The sequence below is a fragment of the Dendrobates tinctorius genome, unplaced genomic scaffold, assembly GCF_039654945.1.
Source record: "Dendrobates tinctorius isolate UK_male_01 unplaced genomic scaffold, ASM3965494v1 ptg000103l, whole genome shotgun sequence".
Lineage (NCBI taxonomy): Eukaryota > Metazoa > Chordata > Amphibia > Anura > Dendrobatidae > Dendrobates > Dendrobates tinctorius.
In genome coordinates, this window is record NW_027361771.1 from 13,031,959 (window position 1) to 13,059,360 (window position 27,402).

Here is a 27,402-nt window from a genome sequence, read left to right on the forward strand (position 1 = left end):
AACTTCTTGATGACACTGCGCACGGTAGACACAGGAACATTCAGGTCTTTGGAGATGGACTTGTAGCCTTGAGATTGCTCATGCTTCCTCACAATTTGGTTTCTCAAGTCCTCAGACAGTTCTTTGGTCTTCTTTCTTTTCTCCATGCTCAATGTGGTACACACAAGGACACAGGACAAAGGTTGAGTCAACTTTAATCCATGTCAACTGGCTGCAAGTGTGATTTAGTTATTGCCAACACCTGTTAAGTGCCACAGGTAAGTTACAGGTGCTGTTAATTACACAAATTAGAGAAGCATCACATGATTTTTCGAACAGTGCCAATACTTTTGTCCACCCTCTTTTTTATGTTTGGTGTGGAATTATATCCAATTTGGCTTTAGGACAATTCTTTTTGTGTTTTTTCATTTAAGACAAATTAAATGAAGATAATAATACCAAAGAATTTGTGTTTGCAATCATTTTCAGGAAGAAACTGAGTATTATCTGACAGAATTGCAGGGGTGTCAATACTTTTGGCCACAACTGTATGTATACTTTAATGAAATATAGGCGGGCACCACAGAATACAACAAACAATATTGATGCTGGGTGCAACTCTGTACCAAAAGAACGGAAAATCAAAAGTAGAAAAGAAGTACAGAAAAACGTGCACTCACAGCATGAGTCAGTATCAAAAAAGGCTTTTATTAGACGTACATATACCAAACAGGCAAATGTGCACAATAAAACATCATTAAAAACAAGTGAAAAGACTTGCAGACTAGTGAATACATTGTCATGATGAAATGTAAATTTATGCTCAAATGAATAAAGGGTAATACGTGAAAGTGATAAATCACTGCTCAGCAGGAGAAGAAAACATGTGCAATGGGCGCACTCACAAAGATGGAAATATATCAGAGCTGAATAGTACTAGCAGCTAATAATAAAAGAATGCTCCTTATTGGACTAAGTAGGGTTAATCCATAATACCCAGATAATAGGTGCACTCACAAAAAATAGCAGTGTATCAAAGCTGAAAAATACTGACAGCTAGTAATAAAGGAGTGCTCCCTATTGGACTAAATAGGGTTAATCCATAATACCCAGATAATAGGCGCACTCACAAATAATAGCAGTGTATCAAAGTTGAAAAATACTGACCGCTAATAGTAAAGGAATGCTCCCCATTCCAGTGTATAGGGTTAATCCATAATGCCCAAGTTTTGCTCTCTTGCTGTTCAGATGGAAAGAAAAAACATGCCATATACGATCACATATAATTACCCAGAGATCACACTGTCCACAACGCCCAACGCGTGTCGCTGCGTCCAGCAGCTTCGTCACGGGAAGTTCCTGTGAGTGCACGTTTTTCTGTACTTCTTTTCTACTTTTGAGTATGCATACTTAATATACCGCACACACTTTACTGGGGTGTTGTGATGTAAACAAAAAGAAACATTTTTGAGTGTTTGGAAATATTTCTTCTTGACCTTGTTTTGGTCTAGTAAGAGAAAACATATTGTTGGTGAAATATGCACAGAACTGATAAAGAAGTGTGAATTGTTAATAATGCTCAAATATTTAAGAATTACAATTTAAGTCTTTATAAAAAAATTCAATAAAAATTCATGGAATCAATGGTGCTCTAATAATAATAATAATAATAATAATAATAATACAAATAATAATAAATCAGGGTGTCAAACAATTTATTTATATTCGTTTGTTCAGCACCTTCTGCCCCATGACATTTTGTGGCAAAAGTGATCTTCTGTCTAATGTGACAGATTCCCTTTACAAAATAACACTACACCGAAAAAGTGAAAGGGGATGTGATGGAATATTGTATTAATTAAATTATTATACTGCTACATGCATAGTTATAGCAATCATAAATCAGAATTCATGTGTAGTACTGTCACATAGGAAACAGAGCAACTTAAGAGAAATGTCCAGTGGTAACACTTCTAGAACATCCAACCCTATGTGTGTTTCATCAATGGCTTTGCCAACATGAGAAAGTGCATCAAACAATTATTTGAATGATAAAGAAGTATTAGGATAGAAGAAAATGATGGAATTAAATAAATGATGGGTGTGAAAAAGAAAGCATAGTAATTTAATAGCTATTTAGCATTTATTATGCATATTACTTACTGAATTTACATAGTGGGATTATAGTGGGTGGAGAAAATAAATGTCCCATATGCATGGTGCCTAATGTAGTATATTATTATTGGAATGAGATTCACAAAGTTTTTGAAGATTCTATTTGAAGTGTTAAACATTATACTGAGTGTATATAAATGGGAATATAGGGCAATAGTTTAGACTGGGTTAATTGTTGACTTAGGCTGTCTAAGGATTTGGGATTGAAATTAAATAAAAAGATTAAAAGAATCATGAAGAGGAGACCAACGCGAACCCAAGAAATAGAGGAACTGGAGTAGCATGGGATTCAAGGTATGAGTATAATTTATTTATTTTTTACTCATTTTGCTACTTTTTATCCCATTCCAATTACAGATTTTGAGTTATACAATATAATGTATCTGCTAATACTTCTTGCAGCCTGGACATATATATATACTGTCTTGATTTTCATGCAAAAAATGAAATAAATCATAGCTTCCTAGTAAAAATGAAATAAATGTACAAATGCAGGTTGCCGAGACAGCATTGCACTAGAATACAAACAAACACAACTTTAAGCTAAGCACACTACAGTAAAGTTTGTGAAAATTGAATATATAATTTCTACATTGCATTGTTGCTATATATATATATATATATATATATATATATATATATATATACCATATATATATATATATATATATATATACACACATATTGTGATGCAGTGACCACTGTGACAGCTAGGGGGCGCTGTCTGGGTCATGCACACAGGCATCTCCATTATTGTGATGGAGATAGGATGAACGGCAGGATGGTAAATGACTTATGTTTCCCAGGGTGGGTGGCCCTGGGATGGACACTGAAATATGTGGTAATCAGCAGAGGCAATGCTGAGTGTTTTTTACTATGTATCAGGGAAGGCTTTCAGGTGGCTTGGTGAGATGGGCGGAACCTGTCACCTACAAACCGACCCAGGGGCATGGGTCTGAACACCCAGGATAAAGCCTGTGTGTGGCTGTGTCAAATAGGACCTGCGATGAGGTCATAGCCATGTTATACGTATCTCACCGGTGGGCGTTGCTACGGACCATATAAGGTGACCTGGATCTGATTCGTCCATGTGGAAGGTCCTGGAAGGCCGACGTGCTGGAAGGTGTGTTGCCTTCCTAAAGCATACATGCGGATGCCGCTGACCCGGTGAGGCCTGTGTATAATGGCCTATGTGTATCAGACAGTCACCTGGAGGGAAAGGACGTCCGGAGTGAGAAGCAACTAAGAGGTAACCCCGGACAGGGGGAATTAACTATGAGACTGTAGAGCCTGATTGCTGGACAAAGCACAGCCTGTGTGAACACAGGGCTAAGGAGCGGAACTCCACTATGAACATTTGTTTGGTCTGATGTAAGACTGTTACCCCTTCTTCGTGCTGCTATGGTTTATGCCGTGCACAATAAACCGTATGGACTATGCTATGTGAAAATCCTGTGTCGGACCTGGTTTATCTGCAGCCAAGTGAGTATCCCCCAATACACTCAGTGAGCGCTACCTTACATATGGTGGAGAATACTAAGGGCACTGCTGTAGGGTTAATAAACTTTTTGAATGTGATTTTGAGAACTTTCAGTATGCAGTTTTTAAATTAGAGTCACTTTTGGGTATTTTCTGTCACATAAGCCCCTCAAAGTCAATTCAAATGTGATATGGCCCTTAAAAAAATGTTTTCCTAAATTTTGATGGAAAAATTAGAAATTGCTGATAAACTTTTAACCTTTCTAACTTCCTAAAAAAATGATGTTTACAAAATGATGCTGATGTAACGTAGACATGTGGTAACTGTTATTTTTCAATTATTTAGTGTTATTAAAATCTGGTTTAAAGATGTAAAAATTAAAACTTTTTACCAAAATGTATGTATTTTCACAAAGAAACACAAAAAATATCAACCTAAATTTACTATTAACATGAGGCACAATATGTCATGTAGAGATGAGCGACTTTACCTTTTTTAGGGTCGAGTCGGGTTTCATTAAACCTGACTTTCTCAAAAGTCGAGTCGAACGAAATCGGCCGACTATAGTGAAAAGTCGGGGGTCCGACTGAAACACGAAACCCAATGCTAGTCAATGGGGAAGCAAAGTCGGCAGGGAGTGGAGGACAGTAAACACACCTACAGTGCCCATTACAAGGCCAACAACATAAATTCTTATTACTTAAGCTTGTCAACCTTAATGTACTTTATAATAATAGTTAAGCATTGAAAACTGGGGGTTATTTGGCTAAAGTTGTGGGGGGGGGGTAGGGCTGTCTCCAGGTTTTCGTGTGCCCCGGGCCAAAGAGTGTCATTGTGCCCCTTTAACACATACCACAATTCATGATGCTCCGATACGGAACAGAAATATGGGTATAGTACAATGAAAAATACTTCACTTCTTACATGACGTGACTGATATCTATTTTAAATTCTACAATAGCTCAAAAAAGGGACAGTATATAACTCCATACAGTATTATGGCCACCACATGGTGCGCCATACAGAATAATGAGCCCCATATATTTCTCCATACAGAATAATTGGTCCCATATAATGTTCCATACAGTATATGATGAGCTCCACATAATGCTACAGTATATGATGGTCTCCATGGATGATGCTCCAGTGTGTTATGGGCCCAAATAATGCTCCATATATAATGGGCCCCATTTCAAATGCTCCATTGTATAATGGGCCCCTTAAGTGCTGCTCCAGTGCCTGATGTCCCCATTTGGAATGCTCCAGCATATGATGGGCCTCATGGATGATGCTCCAGTGTATGATGGGCCCAAATAATGCTCCATATGTAAAGTGGCGCATTTAGAATGAACCCAGGCATGGTATGGGAAAAGAGCTCCATGGAGTAATCTGAAGTGTGGGATGGCGCATCCTTCACTTGGTGTGGGTGAAGGACCCAAGAAAAGGGGTTGCTCCTGACCAGAAGCCTGCACTGACGACTCAGTGCTTGCATTTTTTGAAACTTCAGAAGAGGAGGCGATAGAGCTGGAGGCTGTTTCAGTAATGTAAGGCAAAACCAGTTCCTGATGCTCTGGCTTTAAAAGCGGTTTACCTATTCCCAGAAAAGGGAGCCTTACAGGCCTTCCGGAGCCAGACCATGATGCAGGCTCAACACCTCTTGCCTTAGCTGCTATTGTGCTTTAGGCACTACCAGCAGATGCACCACCATCACCATCAGTACCAGCTGGCCCCCCACGCCCACGTCCGCGGCCTCTTCCACCATACTTACTAATTTTGGTGAAAATGTGCCCAAAATACCAGCTGATATATGGTACTGTATCAGAAGCATACAGCTCTATACAGTCTAGGGATAATTGTAAATCTCCGTGTATATTTCATGAGTCATACACAGACGCTCACAGGCTCAGTATGGATTACACAATAGTATAAAAAGTTGAAAAAGGGTACAGTATCACTAGATACAAGGTATATATAGTATAGTTTAAACATTCTGAATCTCCGTATATATTTCAGGAGGCAGACACAAACGCTCTCAGGCCCAGTATGCATTAGACAAGAATATAAAAAGCAGTAAATGGGTAATGTATCACAAACGTACAGCTGTATATAGTGTTGGTGTAATCTTAAATCTCCAACTATATGTCCGGAGTAACAGACAGACCTTCAGAGGCTTATTATGGATTACACCAGAATCAAAATAGCAAAAAAGGTTACTGTATCAGAAGCGTAGAGCTGTATACAGTGTTGGGCAAATGTGAAATCTCAGTATATCTTTCCAGAGTCACCCTCAGATGCTCACTCAGTCTGGATTTGACTATAATATAAAATAATACAAAATGTTGAAAAAAGGTACTGGATAACAAGATAGCAAGTATACATATTATAGGGTACAATTTAAATCTCTGTATAGATATTCCCGTAGTCACCCTCAGACGCTCACGCAGTATGGATTTGACCGTAATACTAAATGTCGAACAAAGGTACTGTATAACAAGATAGAAGCTGTATATAGTACTAGCTGAAGAGCCCGGTGCTGCCTGGGCATAGTAACTAACTGTGGTTAGTTATAACAAATTATAATTATCCTCCATTCCATAGTCCCGTGCCCATATACACATCATACATATCCACGATCCCATAGGCCCGTGCCCATATACCCATCATACATATCCTCCATCCCATAGTCGAGTGCCCATATACCCATCACACATCCTCCATCCCATAGTCCCATGCCCATATACCCATCATACATATTCTCCATCTCATAGTCCCATGCCCATATACCCATCATACATATTCGACATCCCATAGTCGAGTGCCCATATACCCATCACACATCCTTCATCTCATAGTCCCATGCCCATATACCCATCATACATATCCTCCATCCCATAGTCCCGTGCCCATATACCCATCATACATATCCGCCATCCCATAGTCCCATGCCCATATACCCGTCATACATATCCTCCATCCCATAGTCCAGTGCCCATATACCCATCACACATCCTCCATCCCATAGTCTACCATTATGACATCATAATGAGCGGCAGGGCTTGCAACCTATGATGACATCAGCGTCGCCATGGCAACCATTATGACATCATAATGAGGGGTGGGGCTTGATACACACACACTTTTTCCTCATTATGTAGATAGGACACTCTCGGGGTCCAGACGTGTGACTGTGCCAAATTTTGTGGCTGTAGCTGCGACGGTGTGGATGCCAATCCCGGACATACACAAACACATACACACACACATACATACATACACACACTTGAGCTTTATATATTAGATAGGGTCAAATTTTTATCTCCGTATATATAGAAGGAGGAAACCACACATGCTCACTCAGTATGGATTATACCGTAACAAAAAATTTAGAACAAAGGTACTCTATCTGCAGATCCCTGGTGTATCCAGTCTAGGGGTAATTGTAAATTTCTATCTATATTTCCGGAGTCAGACACAGACACTCACAGGCTCAGTATGGATTACACCAGAATATAAAAAGTAGAAAAAGGGAAATGTATTCGAAGCGTACACCAGTATACATTGTTGGGGTACTTTTAAATCTTCGCATATATTTCAGTCTCAGTAAGCCAGTCCAGACTCTCCGCTACTGGAAACTAGATGGATACAAGTACAGACGGAAAGTTGGGAATTACTGATCACGGGAAAACCTCCCGGTAGATTTCGCAGAGGGAATGCTGACCCTCAATTACTTTGTCTGTGGAGACAGCGAAAACGGTTATTTGTGAAGAAAGGATTGCTGTATCGCAGTAACGTGGATCCCATCACCGTTACTCATCTCCATCAAATTGTGATCACAGAGAGAGATGTAGACATGGTCCTCACTGCCTATCATGATGTGTCTGGTCACTTTGGAGTGCAAAAGACAGAAGCCACAGGCCGTAGGTGATTCTATTGGATTGGCATGAGAGAAGACATTGAAAAATGGTGGCAGGAATGTCACACGTCTGTGACTGGGAAAACTGTGAAAACTGATCATAAAGCACCACTGCATCCGATTGTGAGTTGACGTCCATTACAAATGGTAGCCATTGATCATCTGAAGGTAGAGGCCAGCAGGACAGGCCATAGCTACATCTTAACCATCATCGATCAGTTCACCAAATTTGTAGTGGCCGTCCCTGTGAAGGATTTAAACTGCCCGGACTACACAGCGGTGGAGCAGGGAGAGGTAAGTATTGCAACTTGCAAGTGCTGTGGCCATGAGCAAGCAGGGGGGCCCACTAGTGGGCGACGGTACTGGCACAGGGCCCCTCATAGTACGCCAATGTGTCTGACGGCGAGTGGGCCCCCTCGTATTGTACTATGAGCGGTCCTGTGCCAGTGCTGTTGGCCAATAGTGGGCCCACCCACCTGTTCAGAGCAACGGCACGAATTTGACGAGGAAGGGGAGGACAAAAGCGAGCCAAATTTCAGGCAACCTATGTGTCATCAGGGGAAGGTGGGACAAAATCCTTTGAAACCCATGCATGGTTCATTTTAATAAATGTTAGATCATCAACATTTTGGGTCGACAGACGGGTCCTTTTTTCTGTCAGGATTGATCCAGCAGCACTGAAGACTCTTCAGATAGCACACTAGCAGCAGGGCAAGCGAGCTCCTGTAAGGCATATTGTGCCAATTCAGGCCAGGCGTCCAGTTTAGAGGCCCAATAGTCAAAGGGGAATGACCTGTGAGGGAGAACATCGATATGGGTGGAGAAGTAGTTTGTTACCATAGTTGACAACTGCTGTCTCCTGTCACTTGCAATCGATGCAGTCTTACCAGTCGTGTGAGCGGTACTTGAGAAATCAGTCCACAAAATTGTCATAAAACCCCTGTCTCCAACGCCACTTTGGCTGTGTGCACCACGAACACCTCTTCCATGTTGCCCACTTCGGCTCATGGGAGAACCAGCACCGCTGCTGTGTGCTGGGAATGCTTCAAACAAACGGTTCACCAGAGTTGCTTGTTTGTTAGCCAATATTATCTCTAGGTTCTCCTGTGGCATGATGTTGTGTAATTTGTCTTTATAGAGTGGATCGAGGATGCTGGCTAACCAGTAGTCGTCATCCTTCAGCATTTTGGCAATGCGTGGGTCCCTTTTTAGGATCCGCAAGGCATAATCACACATGTGGGCCAATGTTCCAGGTGTCAATGATGCACTGCCAGTGGTGGGTGGAGGAGCACTTTCTGGCAAATCTACATCCCTCCTGTCACACATAAACCCTGTGCCTGACCTTGCCACGCCAACATTTTCTCTTGCCCCCAGAGAAGCATCCTCCTCCTCAAAATAATCATCCCCCTCATCCTCCTCCTCTTCCTCTTCTTCCTCCACCTCGTCCAGGACAGTTCCCTGACCAGACAATGGCTGACTGTCAGCAAGGCTTCCCTCCTCCTCCTGTTCCTCCTCCGCTGCAGACACCTGATCCTTAATGTGCGTCAAACTTTGCATGAGCAGACGCATAAGTGGGATGCTCATGCTTATGATGGCGTTGTCTGCACTTACCATCTGTGTGCATTCCTCAAAACACTGAAGGACTTTACAGAGGTCTTTCAGCTTTGACCACTGTACATCCAACAACTCCATGTCTGCCCTCAAACTACCTGCTCGTGTATCCCCCCCACAAATGCATTATAGCCTGCCTCTGTTTGCACATCCTCTCAACCATGTGCAGGGTGGAGTTCCACCTTGTTGCAATGTCTATGATTAGGCAGTGCTTGGGGAGGTGGAGCAATCGCTGCAGCTTCTGCATACGACTGGAGTGTACAGGCGAGTGACGGATGTGTGAGCACATTCTTCGCACCTTTTGGAGCAGGGCTGTTAACTCCGGATAATTATTTAGGAAGCACTGCACCACCAGGTTCAAAGTGTGAGCCAGGCAAGGTATGTGTGTGAGTTTTGCAAGGGCTATGGCTGCCACAAAATTCCGGCCGTTATCACTGACTACCTAGCCTGGCTCAAGATGTAGACTGCCCAGCCATGACTCAGTTTGTCGCTGCAAGTAGTCGGCATTACTGCCGCGGTGTGTCTGTTGTCGCCCAAAGACATCATCTTTAAAACAGCCTGCTGCCGCTTACCACTAGCTGTTTGATAGTGGGACACCTCGTGTGCAACACTGGCAGCTACACATGGAGTGCTAGTGCGACTGTGCTCTGTGGACGAGGTTTCGCTTCTGGAGGAGGAGAAGGAGGGTCGAACGCCTACAGCCAACTGTTTCCTATACCGTGGGCTAGGCAGCACTGTTCCACCGCCACTGTCCCCTGTGGAGCCTGCATCCACCACATTAACTCAGTGCGCAGTGATGGACACGTAACGGCCCTGGCCATGCCTACTGGACCATGCATCTGTTGTGAGGTGCACCTTTCCACTCACTGATTGTTTGAGTGCATGGACAATGCGGTCTTTCACATGCAGGTGTAGGGCAGGGATGGCTTTTCGAGAAAAGAAGTGCCAACTGGGTAGGTCATAGCGTGGGACAGTGTAGGCCATGAGCTCTCGGAAAGCTTCGCTTTCAACCAATTGGAAGGGCATCATCTCTAATGAGATCAGTTTGGCAATGTAGGCATTCAAAGGCAGTGTACATGGATGAGAGGATGAGTACTTTCTTGGCCTACTCAGAGTGTCTGCTAGGGTGAGTTGGACTTGAGAGCTGCATAGGGGGGAACTAGCGGTGGACAGGACGGACTGAGAGGGGGTTGGTGATGGTGATGGTGTTGGTGATGGCCTAGATTCAATGTTTCATTGCAAAACCATTGTGATTCCCTGACTGCTTTGGCCTTGCGATGACACCTCAACATTTATTGCTGGTGGTGTGCTTACCGGTGGCGGTGGTCTTACAGTGGGGGAAGCGATGGAGCATTGCTGGCTACCTTCAGTCGGAGCAGGTGCACATGTTGTACCTGAGGTTTTGTAGTCCGTCCACGCTTGCAAGTGCCATGAGGTTAAATGTCTAAGCATGCAACTGGTATTCAAATTTCTGAGATTTTTCCCTCGGCTAAAGGTCCTTCAGCACTTCTTACAGATAACCTTTGCCTCATCAGTAAGATTTTGGACAAAGAAGTGCCACACTGCACTCTTCCTACTATGGTATACATTTTCAGGACTTGCACGCTGTGATAATTTGACCGTGTGGCCAAGCTGTCCTGCACCTCTTTTGGTTTTTGTTCCACGTTTTTGGACAGCTACGGGCCTGCCAGATAATCGCTGCTGCGATGTCGATGCCTGCTGTGGATCCTTCTCCTCATCTGAGCTATTGCCAGCGGCACCCTCTTCCCCAATGGAAGCCAATCCGGGTCAACAACTGGGTCATCCATCACCTCCTCTTCAATTTCATCTGCACCTTCCTCTGTGTCACCGTGTAAGGTGGTATAGTATGCGGGAAGTGGCACCTGAGTTTCATCAGGGTCAAATTCTGGCTCAGTAGACTGCGAGGGCAATGTAGTGATGTGAGTCAATGTAGCAGCAGAATCATCTAGCAGTGGCTGTGCATCAGTACACTCCATGTCAGATTCATCTTGGACTGGGAAATTCAGGATTTGACTGAATAACCCAGGCATGGTATGTGAAAAGAGCTCCATGGAGTAATCTGAAGTGTGGGCTGCCGCATCCTTCACTTTTGGTGGGGTGAAGGACACAAGGAAAGGTGTTTTTCCTTACCAGAACCCTGCACTGATGACTTAGTGCTTGCAGGTTTTGAAAGTTCAGAAGAGGAGGCAATAGAGCTGGTGGCTGTTTCGGCAATGTAAGCCAAAACCTGTTCCTGATGCTCTGGCTTTAAAAGCGTTTTTCCTACTCCCAGAAAAGGGAACCTTACAGGCCTTCTTGTACCAGACGATGATGCAGGCTCAACACTTCCTGCCTTAGCTGCTATTGTGCTTTTGGCATAACCAGCAGATGCACCACCACCACCATCAGTACCAGCTGCCCCCCCTGCCCACATTCGCGGCTTCTTCCACCATACTTCCTCATGTTTGTGAAAATGTAACAAAAATACCAGCAGGTATATGGTACTGTATGAGGAGCGTACAGCTGTATAAGGTGTAGGTAAAAATTTAAATCTCCGTATATATTTACTTAGTCACAGACGCTTTCCCAGTATGTATTTGACCGTAATCCAACCAGCAGATATACTGTACTGTATCAGAAGCGGACAGCTCTATACGGTGTATGTATGGAAAAATGAAAATTTCCGTCTATTTTTTACGGAGTCAACAGCAGATATACGATACTGTTAGAGAAGTGGACAGCTCTATACGTTGTGTGGAAAAATGGAAATGTCCGTCTATGTATTTACGCACTCATTCACACACGTGCTGTCTCTGTATAGATTGGACCGTTATCCAAACAGCAGATATACGATACTGTTTGAGAAGCAGACAGCTCTATCCGGTGTATGTATGGAGAATTTTAAATCTATGTCTGTTTTTTTACGGAGTCACACACACACTGTCTCTGTATAGATTTGACCGTCATCAAACAGCAGATATATACGATACTGTTCGACAAGCGGACAGCTCTGTACGGTGTATGTATGGAAAATGTTAAATCTCCGTCTATTTTTTTACGGAGTCACACACAGATAGCATGTATTTGTCTGTGATACCAGCCGGTACACGGTAGTGTGTGAGGAGCGTACAGCTCTATACGGTGTATGTATGTAAAATTTTAAATCTCTGTCTATTTTTTTTTACGGAGTCACACATACACGCTGTCTCTGTATAGATTTGATCATAATCAAACAGCAGATATACGATACTGTTTGACAAGCGGACAGCTCTATCCGGTGTATTTATGGAAAATTTTAAATCTCCGTCTATTTTTTTACAGAGTCACACACAGATAGCATGTATTTGTCCGTTATACCAGCTGGTACACGGTAGTGTGTGAGGAGCGTACAGCTCTATGCGGTGTATGTATGGAAAATTTTAAATCTCCGCCTATTTTTATACGGATTCACACACGCTGTCTCTGTATAGATTTGACTGTAATCAAACAGCAGATATACGATACTGTTTGACAAGTGGACAGCTCTATATGGTGTATGGAAAAATTGAAATGTCCACATATGTATTTATGGAGTCTCACACACACGCTGTCTCTGTATAGATTTGACCGCAATACAAACAGCAGATATACGATACTGTTTGCGAAGCGGACAGCTCTGTACAGTGTTTGTATGGAAAATTTAAAATCTCTGTCTATTTTTTTACGAAGTCACACACAGATAGCATGTATATGTCCGTGATACCAGCCGGTACATGGGCACATGGTAGTGTGTGAGGAGCGTACACCTCTGCACGGTGTGTGAAAAAATGAATGCTCTGTAACTGTGCAGAAAATCAGAACAAAAGTTTTTTTGCTTTTAAAAAAGCAGTGTGCACACAGCAATGCAGCTATCAGGTAGTCTTATAAGGCAGCCTAATAACCACCAGCGCTGCTGCACACACAAAAATCCTCCCCTGTCACTGCACACTAACTGTACAGTTGAAATCGCTATCAGAAGAAGCACAGTTTTTTTTCTTTGTTGCCTAACGCTCTCCCTATTGAGAATCAGCAGCAGCAACGTCTCCCTATGCTAAGATTGGCAGAAGTAACATGGTGGTTGGCGGTCAGGGCTTTTATAGCCACTGTGATGCCACACAAAGCAAGCCAATCACACGAATGCCCTTCTCTAAGATGGTGGTGGCCGCTGCCGATGTCATCATGTTGCCCACAGTGTGCATCCTTGATGATTGGCTGAGAAAAGGCGCTGGAAGCATCATGGGAAAGGTGACTTTGGCGCGCGGGTCGGCGACCTCATGGCCGACTTCACGCTATGGTCGGGTTTCGATCGGCGAAACCCGACTTTAGCGAAAGTCGGCAACTTATCAATTTGACCGACCCGTTTCGCTCCACTCTAATGTCATGAAAACACAGTCTCAGAATCACTGGGATACATTGAAGTGTTCCAGAGTTATTACCACATAAAGTGACATTGTTCAGAATTTAAAAAATTTGCCTGGTCAAAAAGGTAAAAACAGGCTCTTATGCAAAAGGGTTTATATCTTCCTATATGCTGCACAGTGTTGTGTCTAATTAGAATGGGTATATCGATTAGGCCTAATTCAACAAAGCCTTGCTCATGCCTTAAAAGAGGCAGGGAACATTGTAAGATCTATACCATAGCAATTTCCAAAGCTCATCATTTTGGTAAAGCTTGGAGAAACTGGCATGAAAACACCAAAAGTTGCAAAATTTTTGCAGAACTTTTCAAAGCAATTTATGCCACATGAATCAGAACCAAGGTGTTGTACTAGTATACATTTTGTAATATATACTGTATATAAATATTTATATTTATATACAGTGGGGCAAAAAAGTATTTAGTCAGTCAGCAATAGTGCAAATTCCACCACTTAAAAAGATGAGAGGCGTCTGTAATTTACATCATAGGTAGACCTCAACTATGGGAGACAAACTGAGAAAAAAAAAAATCAAGAAAATCACATTGTCTGTTTTTTTTTCATTTTATTTGCATATTATGGTGGAAAATAAGTATTTGGTCAGAAACAAGCAATCAAGATTTCTGGCTCTCACAGACCTGTAACTTCTTCTTTAAGAGTCTCCTCTTTCCTCCACTCATTACCTGTAGTAATGGCACCTGTTTAAACTTGTTATCAGTATAAAAAGACACCTGTGCACACCCTCAAACAGTCTGACTCCAAACTCCACTATGGTGAAGACCAAAGAGCTGTCAAAGGACACCAGAAACAAAATTGTAGCCCTGCACCAGGCTGGGAAGACTGAATCTGCAATAGCCAACCAGCTTGGAGTGAAGAAATCAACTGTGGGAGCAATAATTAGAAAATGGAAGACATACAAGACCACTGATAATCTCCCTCGATCTGGTGCTCCACGCAAAATCCCACCCCGTGGGGTCAGAATGATCACAAGAACGGTGAGCAAAAATCCCAGAACCACGCGGGGGGACCTAGTGAATGAACTGCAGAGAGCATTTGGATGATCCAGAGGAGTTTTGGGAGAATGTCCTATGGTCTGATGAAACCAAACTGGAACTGTTTGGTAGAAACACAACTTGTCGTGTTTGGAGGAAAAAGAATACTGAGTTGCATCCATCAAACACCATACCTACTGTAAAGCATGGTGGTAGAAACATCATGCTTTGGGGCTGTTTCTCTGCAAAGGGGCCAGGACGACTGATCCGGGTACATGAAAGAATGAATGGGGCCATGTATCGTGAGATTTTGAGTGCAAACCTCCTTCCATCAGCAAGGGCATTGAAAACGAAACGTGGCTGGGTCTTTCAACATGACAATGATCCAAAGCACACCGCCAGGGCAACGAAGGAGTGGCTTCGTAAGAAGCATTTCAAGGTCCTGGAGTGGCCTAGCCAGTCTCCAGATCTCAACCATATAGAAAACCTTTGGAGGGAGTTGAAAGTCCGTGTTGCCAAGCGAAAAGCCAAAAACATCACTGCTCTAGAGGAGATCTGCATGGAGGAATGGGCCAACATACCAACAACAGTGTGTGGCAACCTTGTGAAGACTTACAGAAAACGTTTGACCTCTGTCATTGCCAACAAAGGACATATCACAAAGTATTGAGATGAAATTTTGTTTCTGACCAAATACTTATTTTCCACCATAATATGCAAATAAAATGAAAAAAAAAACAGACAATGTGATTTTCTGGATTTTTTTTTCTCAGTTTGTCTCCCATAGTTGAGGTCTACCTATGATGTAAATTACAGACGCCTCTCATCTTTTTAAGTGGTGGAACTTGCACTATTGCCGACTGACTAAATACTTTTTTGCCCCACTGTATATATATATATATATATATATACACTCACTGGCCACTTTATTAGGTACACCTGTCCAACTGTGTGTTAAGACTTAATTTCTAATCAGCCAATCACATGGCGGCAACTCAGTGCATTTAGGCATGTAGACATGGTCAAGACAATCTCCTGCAGTTCAAACCGAGCATCAGTATGGGGAAGAAAGGTGATTTGAGTGCCTTTGAACGTGGCATGATTGTTGGTGCCAGAAGGGCTGGTCTGAGAATTTCAGAAACTGCTGATCTACTGGGATTTTCACACACAACCATCTCTAGGGTTTACAGAGAATGGTCCGAAAAAGAAAAAAAAACCAGTGAGCGGCAGTTCTGTGGCCGGAAATGCCTTGTTGATGCCAGAGGTCAGAGGAGAATGGGCAGACTGGTTCGAGCTGATAGAAAGGCAACAGTGACTCAAATTGCCACCCGTTACAACCAAGGTAGGCAGAAGAGCATCTCTGAACGCACAGTGCGTCGAACTTTGAGGCAGATGGGCTACAGCAGCAGAAGACCACACTGGGTACCACTCCTCTCAGCTAAGAACAGGAAACTGAGGCTACAATTTGCACAAGCTCATCGAAATTGGACAGGAGAAGATTGGAAAAACGTTGCCTGGTCTGATGAGTCTCGATTTCTGCTGCGACATTCGGATGGTAGGGTCAGAATTTGGCGTAAACAACATGAAAGCATGGATCCATCCTGCCTTGTATCAACGGTTCAGGCTGGTGGTGGTGGTGTCATGGTGTGGGGAATTTTTTCTTGGCACTCTTTGGGCCCCTTGGTACCAATTGAGCATCGTTGCAACGCCACAGCCTACCTGAGTATTGTTGCTGACCATGTCCATCCCTTTATGACCACAATGTACCCAACATCTGATGGCTACTTTCAGCAGGATAATGCGCCATGTCATAAAGCTCGAATCATCTCAGATTGGTTTCTTGAACATGACAATGAGTTCACTGTACTCAAATGGCCTCCTCAGTCACCAGATCTCAATCCAATAGAGCATCTTTGGGATGAGGTGGAACGGGAGATTCGCATCAGGGATGTGCAGCCGACAAATCTGCGCCAACTGTGTGATGCCATCATGTCAATATGGTCCAAAATCTCTGAGGAATGCTTCCAGCACCTTGTTGAATCTCTGCCACGAAGAATTGAGGCAGTTCTGAAGGCAAAAGGGGGTCCAACCCCTTACTAGCATGGTGTACCTAATAAAGTGGCCAGTGAGTGTATATATATATATATATATATATATACACACACACAGTACAGACCAAAAGTTTGGACACACCTTCTCATGCAAACGGTTTTTATTTTCATGACTATGAAAATTGTAGATTCACTCTGAAGGCATCAAAACTATGAATTAACATGTGGAATTATATAATTAACAAGTAAGTGTGAAACAACTGAAAATACTGTATGTCTTATATTCTAGGTTCTTCAATGTAGCCACCTTTTGCTTTGATTACTGCTTTGCACTCTCTTGGCATTCTCTTGATGAGCTTCAAGAGGTAGTCAACGGAAATGGTTTTCACTTCACAGGTGTGCCCTGTCAGGTTTAATAAGTCGGATTTCTTGCCTTATAAATGGGGTTGGAACCATCAGTTGTGTTGTGCAGAAGTCTGGTGGATACACAGCTGATAGTCCTACTGAATAGACTGTTAGAATTTGTATTATGGCAAGAAAAAAGCAGCTAAGTAAAGAAAAATGAGTGGCCATCATTACTTTAAGAAATGAAGGTCAGTCAGTCTGAAAAATTGGAAAAACTTTGAAAGTGTCCCCAAGTGCAGTGGCAAAAACCGTCAAGCGCTACAAAGAAACTGGCTCACATGAGGACTGCCCCAGGAAAGGAAGACCAAGAGTCACGTCTGCTGCAGAGGATAAGTTCATCCGAGTCACCAGCCTCAGAAATCGCAGGTTAAGAGCAGCTCAGATTAGAGACCAGGTCAATGCCACACAGAGTTCTAGCAGCAGACACATCTCTACAACAACTGTTAAGAGGAGACTTTGTGCAGCAGGCCTTCCTGGTAAAATAGCTGCTAGGAAACCACTGCTAAGGAGAGGCAACAAGCAGAAGAGACTTATTTGGGCTAAAGAACACAAGGAATGGACATTAGACCAGTGGAAATCTGTGCTTTGGTCTGATGAGTCCAAATTTGAGATCTTTGGTTCCATCCACCGTGTCTTTGTGCGACGCAGTAAAGGTGAGCGGATGGACTCTACATGCCTGGTTCCCACCATGAATCATGGAGGAGGAGGTGTGATGGTGTGGGGGTGCTTTGCTGGTGACACTGTTGGGGATTTATTCAAAACTAGCTGAAGAGCGCGGCGCTGCCCGGGCATAGTAACTAACTGTGGTTAGTTATAACAAATTCTAATTATCCTCCATCCCATAGTCCTGTGCCCATATACCCATCATACATATCCACGATCCCATAGGCCCGTGCCCATATACCCATCATACATATCCTCCATACCATAGTCCCATGCCCATATACCCATCATACATATTCTCCATCCCATAGTCCCATGCCCATATACCCATCATACATATTCTCCATCCCATAGTCCCATGCCCATATACCCATCATACATATCCTCCATCCCACAGTCCCGTGCCCATATACATATCCGCCATCCCGTAGTACCGTGCCCATATACCCATCACACATCCTCCATCCCATAGTCCCGTGCCCATATACATATCCGCCATCCCGTAGTACCGTGCCCATATACCCATCACATATCCTCCATCCCATAGGCCCGTGCCCATATACCCATCATACATATCCTCCATCCCATAGTCCCATGCCCATATACCCATCATACATATCCTCCATCCCACAGTTCCGTGCCCATATACCGATCATACATATCCGCCATCCCATAGTCCCGTGCCCATATACCCATCATACATATCCGCCATCCCATAGTCGAGTGCCCATATACCCATCATACATATCCGCCATCCCATAGTCCCGTGCCCATATATCCGTCATACATATCCTCCATCCCATAGTCCAGTGCCCATACACCCATCACACATCCTCCATCCCATAGTCCCGTACCCATATACATATCCGCCATCCCATAGTACCGTGCCCATATACCCATCACAAATCCTCCATCCCATAGGCCCGTGCCCATATACCCATCATACATATCCTCCATCCCATAGTCCCATGCCCATATACCCATCATACATATACTCCATCTCATAGTCCCGTGCCCATATATCCATCATACATATCCGCCATCCCATAGTCGAGTGCCCATATACCCATCACACATCCTTCATCTCATAGTCCCATGCCCATATACCTATCATACATATCCTCCATCCCATAGTCCCGTGCCCATATACCCATCATACATATCCTCCATCCCATAGTCCCGTGCCCATATACCCATCACACATCCTCCATCCCATAGTCCCGTGCCCATATACATATCCGCCATCCCATAGTCCCATGCCCATATACCCATCACACATCCTCCATCCCATAGGCCCGTGCCCATATACCCATCATACATATCCTCCATCCCATAGTCCCATGCCCATATACCCATCATACATATCTTCCATCCCATAGTCCTGTGCCCATATACCCATCATACATATCCTCCATCCCATAGTCCCGTGCCCATATACCCGTCATACATATCCGCCATCCCATAGTCCCGTGCCCATATACCCATCCCACATCCTTCATCTCTAGTCCCATGCCCATATACCATCATACATATCCTCCATCCCATAGTCCCTTGCCCATATACCCATCATACATATCCGCCATCCCATAGTCCAGTGCCCATATACCCATCACACATCCTCCATCCCATAGTCAACCATTATGACATCATAATGAGTGGCGGGGCTTGATACGCACACACTGCTTTCCCATTATGCAAATAGGGGCATTATGACATCATAATGAGGGCGGGGCTTGACGCGCACACACTTTTTCCCCAGTATGTAGATAGGGGCAAAATTGTTTGGTGAATTGGAATGCGCGGGGTTAAAATTTCGACTCACAACATAGCTTAGGACGCTCTCAGGGTCCAGACGTGTGACTGTGCCCAATTTTGTGGCTGTAGCTGCGACGGTGCGGATGCCTATCCCGGACATACACACATACACACATACATACACACTTTGAGCTTTATATATTAGATTGAAGGCATACTGAACCAGCATGGCTACCACAGCATCTTGCAGTGGCTTGCTATTCCATCTGGTTTGCGTTTAGTTGGACCATCATTTATCTTTCAACAGGACAATGACCTCAAACACACCTCCAGGCTGTATAAGGGCTATTTGACCAAGAAGGAGAGTGATGGGGTGCTACGCCAGATGACCTGGCCTCCACAGTCACCAGACCTGAGCCCAATCGAGATGGTTTGGGGTGAGCTGTACCGCAGAGTGAAGACAAAAGGGCCAACAAGTGCTAAGCATCTCTGGGAACTCCTTTAAGACTGTTGGAAGACCATTTCCAGTGACTACCTCTTGAAGCTTATCAAGAGAATGCCACGAGTAGTGTTGAGCATTCCGATACCGCAAGTATCGGGTATCGGCCGATACTTGCTGTATCGGAATTCCGATACCGACTTCCGATATTTTTTCAATATCGGAATTCGGCATCGGAATCGGAAGTTCAGTTGATTGACGGCCTGACGTCATCATGATGCGCGGTGTGTGCGCATCATGATGCGCCGTCATTTCGGGCCTTCCGGGGGTCTCTGCCGGCCTGCCGGGGGGCTGTGCCGGCCTGCCGGGGGGCTGTGTGGACTGCCCGGGGTCTGTACCGGTCTGCCGGGGGGCTGTGCCGGCCTGCCGGTGGTCTGTGCACCCTGTGGGGGTCTGTACCGGCCTGCCGGGGGGCTGTGCCGGCCTGCCGGGGGGCTGTGCTGATGTCCGGGGGTCTGTGCAAGCATCGTCCGATGGGACTACAAGTCCCATCGGGCGATGCCTGCTACCATGACAGTGATTGACACATTAGCCAATGATGGGACAGTAGTAGTCCCATCATCCGGCTAATGTGTTAAATGTTAAAAAAAAAAAAAAAAAAAAAAAAAAAAAAATACTACATACATACTACATGCATGCTACATACATACTACATGCTACATACATACTACATATATACTACATACATACTACATACATACTACATACATACTACATATATACTACATACATACTACATACATACTGCATACCACATACATACTACATGCTACATACATACTACATGCTACATACATACTACATGCTACATACATACTACATATATACTACATGCATGCTACATACATACTACATATATACTACATATATACTACATGCATGCTACATACATACTACATGCTACATACATGCTACATACATACTACATATATACTACATATATACTACATGCATGCTACATACATACTACATACCACATACATACCACATACATACTACATACATACTACATACATACTACATGCTACATACATACTACATGCTACATACATACTACATATATACTACATGCATGCTACATACATACTACATGCTACATGCATGCTACATACATACTACATACATACTACATGCTACATACATACCACATATATACTACATACATACAATACATTCATACAATACATACATAGACATACAGTACATATAACATAGAGTAACATACTTACCAATACTTGTCACATTGTTCCCCGAAGCCATTGTCGTCTACGGAATAAATATTAACATAACAAACCACAAAAATACTCACCCACGATCCGAAGCAGTCCACGAGTGTGTCCCACGACGATCTTGGGTAGAGAACTGCAGCATCAGATGATGCTGCCGTTCTCTACGGGCTGCAGGAATCCAATGACGGAAGGTAGGTATCCTTCCGCACTGTATTCCTCCGCCACTTAAAAAAAAAAAAGTCCCTAGTCTCACTTTATGCCATTGCTGCGTGGGAATTTCCCACACAGCAATGGCATAAAGTGAGACTAGGGACTTTTTTTTTTTAAGTGGCGGAGGAATACAGTGCGGAAGGATACCTACCTTCCGTCATTAGATTCCTGCAGCCCGTAGAGAACGGCAGCATCATCTGATGCTGCAGTTCTCTACCCAAGATCGTCGTGGGACACACTCGTGGACTGCTTCGGATCGTGGGTGAGTATTTTTGTGGTTTGTTATGTTAATATTTATTCCGTAGACGACAATGGCTTCGGGGAACAATGTGACAAGTATTGGTAAGTATGTTACTCTATGTTATATGTACTGTATGTCTATGTATGTATTGTATGAATGTATTGTATGTATGTAGTATATATGTGGTATGTATGTAGCATGTAGTATGTATGTAGTATGTATGTAGCATGCATGTAGCATGTAGTATGTATGTAGCATGCATGTAGTATATATGTAGTATGTATGTAGCATGCATGTAGTATATATGTAGTATGTATGTAGCATGTAGTATGTATGTAGCATGTAGTATGTATGTAGTATGTATGTGGTATGTAGTATGTATGTAGCATGCATGTAGTATATATGTAGTATGTATGTAGCATGTAGTATGTATGTAGCATGTAGTATGTATGTAGTATGTATGTAGTATGTATGTGGTATGTATGTGGTATGTAGTATGTATGTAGCATGCATGTAGTATATATGTAGTATGTATGTAGCATGCAGTATATATGTAGTATGTATGTAGTATATATGTGGTATGTATGTAGCATGTAGTATGTATGTAGCATGCATGTAGTATATATGTAGTATGTATGTGGTATGTATGTAGCATGTAGTATGTATGTAGCATGCATGTAGTATATATGTAGTATGTATGTAGCATGTAGTATGTATGTAGCATGCAGTATATATGTAGTATGTATGTAGTATATATGTGGTATGTATGTAGCATGTAGTATGTATGTAGCATGCATGTAGTATATATGTAGTATGTATGTGGTATGTATGTAGCATGTAGTATGTATGTAGCATGCATGTAGTATATATGTAGTATGTATGTAGCATGTAGTATGTATGTAGCATGCAGTATGTATGTAGCATGCATGTAGTATATATGTAGTATGTATGTAGCATGTATGTAGTATGTAGTATGAATGTAGCATGTATGTAGTATGCATGTTGTATGTATGTAGCATGTAATTTTTTTTTTTTTTTACATTTAACACATTAGCCGGATGATGGGACTACTACTGTCCCATCATTGGCTAATGTGTCAATCACTGTCATGGTAGCAGGCATCGCCCGATGGGACTTGTAGTCCCATCGGACGATGCCTGCACAGCCCCCCGGAGCCTGCACAGACCACCGGCAGGCCGGCACAGCCCCCCGGAGCCTGCACAGACCACCGGCAGGCCGGCACAGACCACCGGAGCCTGCACAGACCACCGGCAGGCCGGCACAGCCCCCCGGCAGGCCGGCATAGACCACCGGAGCCTGCACAGACCCCCTGGCAGGCCGGCACAGCCCCCCGAAAGGCCCGTACAGACCCCAGAGAGGCTGTACAAGGGCAGGAAAGGGTTTTTCTTATTCCGATACCGGAAGTCCCATAGACTTGAATGGGACTTCCGGTATCGGAATCGGCGATACCGATACTTTTTTTAAAGATCGGCCGATACCATCCGATACGATACTTTGAAGTATCGGACGGTATCGCTCAACTCTAGCCACGAGTGTGCAAAGCAGTAATCAAAGCAAAAGGTGGCTACTTTGAAGAACCTAGAATATAAGACATATTTTCAGTTGTTTCACCCTTTTTTGTTAATTATATAATTCCACATGTGTTAATTCATAGTTTTTATGCCTTCAGCGTGAATGTACAATTTTCATAGTCATTAAAATAAAGAAAACTCTTTGAATGAGAAGGTGTGTCCAAACTTTTGGTCAGTACTGTGTATATCTATACCGTACATACTCGAATATAAGCTGAGATTTTCAGCCCATTTTTTGGGGCTGAAAGTCCCCTCTCTTGGCTTATATTCGACTCATATACCAGGGGGTCGGAGGGGGAGGGGGGGCGGGGGTGTCAGGTCATACTTACCCATTCTGGCACGGTCTCTGCAGCCCCCAGCTTCTCCGCGATCTCCCTTCCTTCCTTCAGCGGTCACATGGTACCAATCATTAAACTCATGAATATGCGCATATTCATTAGTTTAATGAGCGGTACCACGTGACCGCTGAAGGCAGGAAGGGAGATTGCGGAGAAGCTGGGAGCTGCAGAGACCATGCCAGGACAGGTAAGTATAGCGATATTCACCTGTCCCCCCGGTCCATCGCTGCTTGCTGCTGTCTGGCACGTCATCTATTAGTGACGTTCAGACAGCAGAGGGCACGGTGACGTGGTTAGTGCATGCCACGCCCCCTGCAGTCTGAACGTCACTGACAGATGACGTGCCAGACAGCAGCAAGCAGCGATGGACCGGGGGACAGGAGAATATCTCAGGTGCCAGCAGTGATACCGGCCCCTGACACCCAGCGACTGAGAGGTGAGTATGTTATTTTTTTATTTTTAAATGCAACAGCGCGGCAGCACATGGGGGCATAATCTATGGAGCATCTTATGAGGGCAGCATATAGGGCCATAATCTATGGAGCATCTTATGGGGCAGCATATAGAGGCATAATCTATGGAGCTTCTTATGGGGGCAGCATATAGGGGCATAATCTATGGCACATCTTATGGGGGCAGCATATAGGGGCATAATCTGTGGAGCATCTTATGGGGGCAGTATATAGGGGCATAATCTATGGAGCATCTTATGGGGGCAGCATATAGGGGAATAATCTGTGGAGCATCTTATGGGGGCAGCATATGGTGACATAATCTATGGAGCATCTTATGGGGCATAATCTATGGAGCATCTTATGGGGGCAGCATATAGGGGCATAATCTATGGAACATCTTATGGGGGCAGTATATAGGGGCATAATCTATGGAGCATCTTATGGGGGCAGCATATAGGGGAATAATCTGTGGAGCATCTTATGGGGGCAGCATATGGTGGCATAATCTATGGAGCATCTTATGGGGGCAGCATATAGGGCATAATCTATGGAGCATCTTATGGGGGCAGCATATAGGGGCATAATCTATGGAGCATCTTATGGGGGCAGCATATAGGGGCATAATCTATGGAGCATCTTATGGGGGCAGCATATAGGGGCATAATCTATGGAGCATCTTATGGGGCAGCATATGGGGGCATAATCTATGTAGCATCTTATGGGGGCAGCATATGGGGGCATAATCTATGGAGCATCTTTGGGGGCAGCATATGGGGGCATAATCTATGGAGCATCTTATGGGGACAGCATATGGGGGCATAATCTATGGAGCATCTTATGGGGGCAGCATATGGGGGCATAATCTATGGAGCATCTTATGGGGGCAGCATATGAGGGCATAATCTATGGAGCATCTTATGGAGGCAGCATCTGGGGGCATAATCTATGAAGCATCTTATTGGGGGCATAATCTATGGAACATCTTATGGGGCCATAACCTTTATGGAGCAGCATATGGGGCATATTATTCTATGGAACATCTTATGGGCCATTATTAACCTTTATGGAGCATTATATGGTGTGTATTTTGTATGGATCACCTTATGGGGCCATCATGAACTGTATGGAGCATTATGTGGGGCTCCTGATTCAATATGGATGTTCAAAAACATTTACCCTACTGATGTCTCAATTAATTTTACTTTTATTGGTATCTATTTTTATTTTTAAAATTTACCAGTAGCTGCTGCATTTTCCACCCTGGGCTTATACTCGAGTCAATAAGTTTTCCCAGTTTTTTGTGGCAAAATTAGGGGGGTCGGCTTATACTCGGGTCAGCTTATACTCGAGTATATACGGTATATATATATATATATATATACACACACACATACATACACACGCACACATCCAAAGTGGGCAAAATAAGTATTTCATACACTGACAATTTTGCAAGCTTTCCCACCCACAAAAAAAATGGAGAGGTCAGTAATTTTTATCATAGCCACACTTCAACCTGAGAGGCAGAATCTAAAAATGAAAATCAGAAATTCATATTGTATGATTTTTAAATCATTAGATTGCATTTTATTGCATGAAATTAATTGCACAATCAATCAATCACACTCACAAGAGGACTGTGGCTCGGCTCCATGCAAGATTTCGACTCGTGCGGTAAGGTTGATTCTGAGAAAAGTCAGGAATCAATCCAGAACTACATGGAATAACCTTGTCAATGACCAGAAGATAGCTGAGACTACAGTGCAAAACTTTGCCATTAGTAACATAATACGCCACCATGAATTAAAATCCTGTAGGGCAAGCAAGGTCCCCCTGCTCATGCAACATGTCCAGGCCTGTTTGAAGTTCACTAATGACCATTTAGACAATCCACAGGAGGTATGGAAGAAGGTCAAGTGGTCAGAGGAGACCAAAATAGAACTTTTTGGTATCAACTTCACTCACCGTACCTGTAGGAAGAAGAAGAACACCGTCCCAACCATGAAGCATGGTGGGGGAAACGTCAAACCTTGGGGGTGGTTTTCTGCAAAGGGGACAGAACGATGTATCATATTGAAGGGAGGATGGATGGGGTCATGTATTGTGAGATTTTGGCCAATAACCTCCTCCCCTCAGTAAGAGCGTTGATGATGGGTCGGGGCTGGGTCTCTCAGCATGTCAATGACCCAAAATACACAGCCAAAGCAACTCCGTAAGAAGCATTTCAAAGTCCTAGAGTGGCCTAATCAGTCTCCAGACCTGAATCCAATCGAAAATCTTTGGAGGGAGCTGAAACTCAATGTTGCCCAGCGACAGCCCCTAAATCTGAAAGATCTGGAGAAGATCTGTATGGAGGAGTGGGCCAATATTCCTGCTGCAATGTGTGCCAACTTGGCCAAGAACTACAGGAAATGTTTGACTTCTGTAATTGCAAACAAAAGTTTCTGTACCAAATATTAACCCCTCTCCGACATATGACATACTATCCTGTTCATGTGCCCCGGGCCTTAATGACCATGGACGGGATAGTTCGTCATATGCGATCAGCCACGCACTAAGTGTCAGGAATGGTCACGGACCGCTCCCGGCACTTTAACCCCTGGAACTACGATCAAACATGATCGCAGCATTCCGGGAGCAGGCAGAGGGGCTGTCAGCTGTGACATCCCCTCTGCCTTTGGACTGGAGATCCTGCGGCATGACACGGGGTCCCGATTGCTCCCATGGTAATCCGATGTCGTCATGATGACATCCGGGTTACCAGAGCTCAGAGACTTCCTGTCATGCACAGTGCATGTCAGGAAGTCTCTGAAGTCAGTGTGCACAGAATGCAGTGCTGACAGCTTATATGGCATGCAGATCTGAATGCCATATAAGTGATCATCCTGCACAAAATGATTGTCCCATAGTGGGACACAGTGTAAAAATAAGAATGATATACATTTTTTTAAAATAATTGTAAAAATATTACAAAATAATAATAAAAAAAATCAATATTTATTCCATCATTAAATTAATATTTGAATAAAAAAATCTAAACAATTAAAGTACAGATATTTAGTATCGCCACGTCCGTAATGATCCGACCTATAAAACTGGTTAACCCTTTTAGTGAACACCATTAAAAAAACAAGGCAAATAAACAATGCTTTATCATCATACCACCGAACAAAAAGTGGAATAACACGTGATCAAAAAGATAAACGTGGAACCGCTGAAAACATTGAATGTCCAGCAAAAAACAAGCCGCCACATAGCTCCATCACCGGAAAAATAAAAAAGTTATAGCTCTTAGAATAAAGCAATGCAAAAATAATAATTTTTTATACAAAATAGTTTTTATTGTATAAAAGCGCCTAAACATAAAAAAAGATCTAA

The 27,402-nt window shown here is 43.4% G+C and overlaps 1 long non-coding RNA gene across 1 annotated transcript in view; it reads right to left on the bottom strand.

Annotated features, from left to right (window-relative positions):
- Positions 1–667: 667 nt before the first annotated feature.
- The window catches only part of LOC141099961 (uncharacterized), a 73,044-nt gene continuing 46,309 nt past the window's right edge, over positions 668–27,402 (bottom strand). The window contains exons 2-3 of the long non-coding RNA XR_012234567.1: positions 3,193–3,363; positions 668–1,486 (exon numbers count right to left, since the gene is read on the bottom strand). This is a non-coding gene — a long non-coding RNA (uncharacterized lncRNA). The remainder of the gene's footprint in view (positions 1,487–3,192; positions 3,364–27,402) is intronic.